The sequence below is a fragment of the Chrysochloris asiatica genome, unplaced genomic scaffold (assembly GCF_000296735.1).
Source record: "Chrysochloris asiatica unplaced genomic scaffold, ChrAsi1.0 scaffold00067, whole genome shotgun sequence".
In the NCBI taxonomy this organism is placed as follows: Eukaryota; Metazoa; Chordata; class Mammalia; order Afrosoricida; family Chrysochloridae; genus Chrysochloris; species Chrysochloris asiatica.
The window spans coordinates 6,638,709-6,645,947 of NW_006408585.1; positions in this window are offsets into that span (position 1 = coordinate 6,638,709).

Here is a 7,239-nt window from a genome sequence, read left to right on the forward strand (position 1 = left end):
AAAAAAAAAAATTGTTGTTGTTGAATACTTAGACATTTAAGTTTTGCAAATCACATCACTTGCAACTGTGTCACATCCTTCTATGATGACAGAAAATTATCTCCATTATATATTACAACTTTAGGTATTTCCCATCTTTGTTAGAAATTCTGCTCACTATTCTAAAATTCAGAAAGCCAAGAAAAATTCAATCAGGTAGATCAGTCTCTTGTCACTGCTTTGATAGTTGAACATTTAGCTCAAATATTGATTCTTTTTTCATTTGAATCAAATTTATATGTTAACAATAGATAATCTAATTGCTAGTAATCCTACAATTAACACAAGAACACAAATCACCTAGAGTACATATTAACGTCAGATAACAGATCATTTTTTTCTCTTAGTTCTTTGAGGTTATTGATCAAATACAACATAATTTCTCTTTCCAAATGGAATTCCGGCTCTTCTATAAGAATGAGGAGTAATGACATCCCCTGGAAAGGGCTATCAGACCTCCCTGACTGGGTTAGGATGTCAATTGAAAGGAGGAAATGAAAATTAAACATCACAGCTGAAGCACAGATGGGAAACTGGATAAGCTGATCACCCTTTATTTTGATTACTACAACATTTGTTAGGGCTAAATGCCTGATCTGTGTTTGAGAATGACAGGTACTCTGCCAAACAGAGAGGAAATGAAAGATCCCATCAACATTGTGATGTGGTTGCGAGTATCTGCATTGAATCTAACTGTGTTTGGAATATGATGAAAATCTTGATCTGTTTTAAAGGTTCCAATTTGGCAGAACTTTCTTCCCTGTCAGCATTCAGAAAAGCCTTTGAAGTGGATAAGAACTCTACAAATGAAGGGGGAGATACAAGTGGAGTGAATAAACATTTTGCAAAATTCCAATGGTCTTTCCACAACCAAAGTCCCCTCTCATGGTTATTCTATGTTCATTTTAAGGGAAAGATATTTAGTGGATCAAAAACTAGAAGTTAGTCTCTAGTGGAGCCTACTGTGGTTTTGCTATAGTGTTAGTGGTTTGCAGTCTCTTTATCTTCACAACCTTTTCCCACCCTGGTCTAGACCAAGCTTAAGTTGATGGAAATATTGTTGTTTATATCTGCTATGATTTATTTATCTTGCTGCTCCTTACTCTTAACCTTCTTTTTTTTTTACTCCTAACATTCTTAATTCATTCACAGCACCTCATTAAATGCACTCATGTTATTGTTAAGTGTTGTGGAGTTGGTTCCAACTTATAGTGACCCTGTGTAGGGTTTCCGAGGAATGGCTGGTGAGTTTGATCCACCAACCTTGCGATTCAAACAAAGCTTTTGATCCAGTGCTTATCCTACAGCATCACACCAGGACTCCAAATGCACTTATTGTTGTTGTTGTTAAGTGCCATCCAGTCAGTTCTGACTCACAGCATCCCTGTGTAGGGTTTCCAAGGAGCAACTGGTGGGCTTGAACTGCCAACCTTGAGGTTTGCACTCCAGGGCTGATCCTATAACACCACACCAGAACTCCTAATATAACAGGGTTTTAATCACATGCCTATTTAAGTGGACAGTTGTTACTTTTGCCTTAATTTTCACATTAAAACATTTTACTCTCCTCTGAGGAGATTCCCCAGTCAGTTCATGCAAACATTGGCATGCAAACTAATGAAGCCAAAGAATGAAACCTTTAGTTCAGAAAAGAGCCCCAGATACAAGATGGCCCATCAGAGCCAATAAGACTCCTTTCAAGGATTGATGTAGAATTATGAGGAACGAGAGATCCCCTCTACCCTACAGTCACTGAACGGGGAGGATATAAACTATCAGTAATCTTGCCAAGGGGTCTCTGGGCAGGGCAAATGATTAAGCATTCAACTACTATTCAAAAGGCATCTTGGAAGAAAGGCTTAGCAATCTATTTCCAAAAGATCACAGATATTGAAAAGCCGATGGAGCATTGCTCTTCTCTAAAGCATATGAGTCTCAGAACAATCAACTGTCTAAGACCAAAAGGGCAACATTTGTCCAAAAACAAACCTCAGAAGGCAGGAATGGGCAGGTGAAATGGGTGAATGGAAACAGGGAGCCTAGGGAGGACTTAATGTTGCTGAGAAATTAATCTGCTCTGTAAACTTTCACTCTAAGCACAAGAAAATGTTCAAATAAATAAATAAAACATGTGGGGTCACTATAAGTCATAATCAGTTCAGCAGCAATGGTTTGTTGTTGTTGTTAAGTGCTGTTGAGTCAATTCCGACCCATAGCGACCCTGTATAGGGTTTCCAAGGAGCAGCTGGTGAGCTTGAACTTCCGACCTTGCAGTTCAAATGGCTTTGCAGTCTGGCGCATTAACCCACAGCGCCACACCATGGTTAGGTTGGGTTTAATCTGGACAAAATAATGATTCATAGAGAATAATAGAACCAGAAGATCTAGAGAATGAGAATCAAGTCCTGCTGACAACCTTGGGCCTTCGGAATGCAGCCATGATCTATTCCTAGATCTTCACACATTTAGGTTAAATCAGTTTTCATGGATTTTCCATCACTATGGACCAAAATGGCCATGATAGAATATCCCACAAGAGTACTGTAAGGATCAAACACGATGGTGCTTTCTAAAAAGTAAAGTGTTAAACAAAGTGCTGAAATAATTTCATAGTACTTGATTCTTTAGTTACTTTCAAGAAGATTGTGGAAAGCAAGGTACAAAGATTTGACTATCCATTCTGGAATAAAATGGTGGAGTAGGCAAATGTGCTGAGCAGACCCTTTGCAACCAGGACATGGGAAACCAAGTAAAACCGATATGAATGGTAATCCTGGACCCCTAAGCTTTAAAGGATAGGATAAAGAGGTGGTTTGATTGCCAACTGGGAGAGCAAGCTGAGCAGGAGTGGTGAGAGAGGGACAGATGGGCGGGCTGTTGGCCAGATTGACATGGCAAAACCATCTTTTTAAAAAAAGTTTTTATTGTGAATTGAGTGATAGTTTACATGGAAGAACATCGGCTTTACGCTCATCCTATCGTATTTCCTTTCATTGCAATGATCACAATGCACTCCATCATCATTATTCAACAGTATTTTCTTCTATTTCCTCTGGGTTTTTTTGTTTGTTTGGATGTACACCAGAACACTCAGGAATATGCAATCATTCAAACACCCAAAGGGCATACCCTGCAAGCCTGCCCCCCGGCCACCAGCACACAGCCCCTCTCCTTCCATGAGTCTATAGTTCCCAGCCGCTCCATCTCTCCACATCATTGGCACAACCATCTTAAACTTTTGTGGCTGTGATGATAACACAGCCTAGAGACACAGGAAGTGCACTGGAGATTGTCAGTGAGGGGAGTGTGGTTCTCTCTTATTCCCCAAGCCCTTCAGGGAGCTTGTGGTATAGTTATTCCCACCCTCACTCACCCAGCAGCCAATGAATATCCCCCTGACTCCCACATAGCCTCTACTATATCTGGGGTCAAGCACCAGGTGTACCACCCCTATGTCTGGAGACTTGTGAATTTTACCTTATTGATGTTTTGGGGAGACAGTAATTGTGCCCATACAGCCCAGCCACATCTGTTCCTCCTGTGGCTCCACACACTGGGCAAGTGCTACTATTCATCCTGTACCACCTGATCAACTATCATCTGCAGCCAACATCAGACAAACCAGCCTTGAACTATGCTACACAAACAGCACACACCTCCAGTCTCCTTCATATCTACCTGTAGGCTGGTGGTGAGTGCCTAAGCACACACCAGTACAATCATAAATTAATTATAAATATAACAATACCACAGTGTCTCCGAGACAACAGAAAATTTCTGCTTACATGAAGAAACAAGATACAACACCTCAGACAAGCCACTAAAATACAGAACCAGAAAATATAACACCAGAAATGTACCAGAACTACCTGATAAGCAATTCAAAAGAAAGATATTTAGGTACCTTTATTAGATTCAGAAAATGATTGAGAAAACTGCGATGAAATCAAGGAAAGCACAGATAAAACTTTAAAGGAATTCAGGAAAACACTACAAAAACAAATTGACGAAATAAATGAAAAATGAGACGCCCTATAAAAACATAAAAAAGAAATCCAGATTAATACTAAGATTTCAGAAATAGATAACACATTGAAAGGGGGAAAGAAGTATAATTGAATCAGTGGAAGACTGAATTAGAGAGCTTGAAGACAAATCTCTCAATATTCATTTGCTAGAGGGACAACTAGAAAAAAATAACAAAAAAATATAATGTCTAAGGATTATGTGGGACACCACCAAGGGAATAACTTACATGTGATTGGAATTTCAGAACAGGAAAAGGCCCCCTCCAAAAAAATTTAAAAACTAAGAAAATTATAGAAAAGTTGTTGGAAGAAAACTTCCCTAACATCAAGAAATATGAGGAGATGTACATTCTAGAAGCTGAACAAACCCCATACAGGACAGACCCCAAAAGAAAAATCACCAAGACATATTATAATTAAACTTTCCAAAACCAAGACAAAGGAAGGATTCTGAGAACAGCTTGGGAAACAATGAAAAGTTACCTACAAAGGAGAACTAATAAAACCAAGCTCTGATTTCTCAGCAGAAACCATGCAGACAAGAAGACAGTGAAATGACATAGAGAACTCGGAAAATCAAAAATTACCAGTGAAGAATCATATCATATACACAAAAAAACTGTACCTCAAATATGACAGCAAAATAAAAGATAAGTAAAAGATAAATGAATTTGCAAAAAAAACAAATCAACCTTACAAAAAATACTAAAGGAAGTTCTTTGGAAAGAGGACCAACAACAGCAGACAACAACCTGAGATTAACATACATGATAATCCCACGCAGAATTCACCCCAAATCTGGTAGCATAGTGGTTATGAATAGGGCTGCTAACCTCAGGGTCAGCAGTTTGAAACTACCAGCTGTTCTGTGGGAGAAAGATGAGGCTTTCTGTTCCTGTAAAGATTTACAGCCTTGGAAACCCTGTACAGGGTTGCTATGAGTCAGAACCAACTCCACGGCACATAACTACAGCAACATAGAATCATGCAAAGTAAAACAAAATATTGTTATTGTTGTTAAATGCCATCAAGTTGGTTCTGATTCATAGCGACCTGTATAGGATTTCTAATACTTTAAATCTTTACAGGAACAGGAAGCCTAGAAAACTAAAAATAAGGAACCAGAGATCTCAGTTTGCAACAACAACAACAAAAAAAACACAAAGTAAAAAGATACAATAGTGTAGTTACAGAACTTCCAAATGAAGAGGAAATCAAATAGATATGAAGACAAATAAGTAAAAACAAACCTAACTGAAATCCTAAAACTAGACCAACCCTTAATCCTAGCCCTATCCCAATTCCTACCCCTAACCCTAACATTAATCCTATACCCAAACTGTTCTTAAAACTAAACAAAACCCTAGGCCTAGCCTCAACCTAGCCATAGGCTAACCCTTACCTGATTCCTTACTCCTACCACCCCCCAACAAATAAAATTAAAGCAAGAACAATAATAACAAAGATCTAGTTATCTAGGACACTTTGGGTAGGAATTCATTATGTGTATTTTTGCTGGAAAGGAAACGGTGGCGCAACAGTTAAGCAAGCAACTGCTAACCAAATGGCTGGCAGTTCAAATTCAACAGGGCGCCACTGGAGAAAAGAATTGCCAATCTGCTCCAGTAAAGATACAACCCAGGAAATCCTATGGGGAAACTCTCACTCTAAATTGGAATGGACTCGAGGACACCTAAAAACAACTTGCTAACAGTGTTTACTTCTATTCACTTTAACTATTGTCTTCCTCCCCGAGTTGCCTGCTACCTTCACCTTTCCTTTGCTAACCTGCCTCTTGTTGTGTATTTCCTGCCCTGTCACTCATGTTAACATGTGTCCACCCTGCAGCCCATAAATAATTTTCCTCTCCCTTCCCCCAGCCCCATAATCATTACAGATTGTCTTTTATCAAGATTTTTTTTTTCTTACGTTTTACAACATTGGTCTCATACAATCTTTGTCCTTTTGTGATTGACTAATTTCACTCAGCACAATATCCTCCAGGTTCAACCATATTATGAAGTGTTTCAGAGTCATTATCCTTTCAATGTTTTGTAGCATTCCATTGTGTGTATGTACCAAAGTTTAACGATTCTTCTGTTGATGGGTATTTAGGCTGTCTTAATCTTTTTGATATGTCTCTTACAGATAGCATATTGAAGGATCCTGTTTTCTTACCCATTCTGCTTTCTTTGTCTCGTGCCTGGTATGTTTAATCCATTTACACTCAGTGTAATTATCAATAGGTATGGATTGATTGCTGTAATTTTTCTGGGTGTTTTCTGTGGTATTGCTGGATTCTTTGTTCCAAAAATTTTTCTGTTTTTTTCTAAGCTTATTTTGTTTGTGGGCTTTTATTTCTTTTGTATTAATGTTTACTAAATCTTTCTGGTTTCCTTTTTTTAAAAAAATTTTTTTTATTTTGATGTGCAGGTGTATTATTTTAATTTGAGGTTGCCCTTTAATTTATTAATATTTTCCCCCCTGCTTAAAACAGTTTTATCTTGAAATCTGCTTACTTCTTTGCCATTTGGAAGTTCTGTATCTACACTATTCCCTCTTTTTGCTTTGTAATTGACTTCATTCATTACACATTGGTATTTCTGCTTCCCTATTTTCAGTCTTGTTTTGTTTTGTTTTACTTTAAATACTTCTATATCTGTATTGAGTTGTGGGTGGTGTTGTCATATGTAGTAATCTCAAGTTGTTGAATGCTGTTATTGTTTCTCATTCCAAAGAACACACTTACGTATTTTTTGTAAAGTTCATCTGCTCATTACAAATTCCTTTAATTTCTGTTTATCAGGAAATGTCAGAATTTTGCCGTTATATTTAGGGACAGCTTTGCTTGGTATATGATTCTTGGTTGGAAATTTTCTTTTGAGTTTTATATATGTCATCCATTGCCTTCTTACCTGTATGAAAGAAATCAGAGCTTAATCCATTGGTTCTCTTCTCTTTTTTTAAGGTTTTTATTGTGTATTGAGTGAAATTTACAGGGCAGATCATCAATTTTACATTCAACCAATCATACACCTTGTTTCATTACAAAGATTTTAATCTCCTGAATGTACCATCAGTTAACAGTATTGCTCTCTATTCACTTTGTTGTTGTTGTTAAGTGCTGTCGAGTCGGTTCCGACCCATAACGACCCTGAACAGGGTTTCCGAG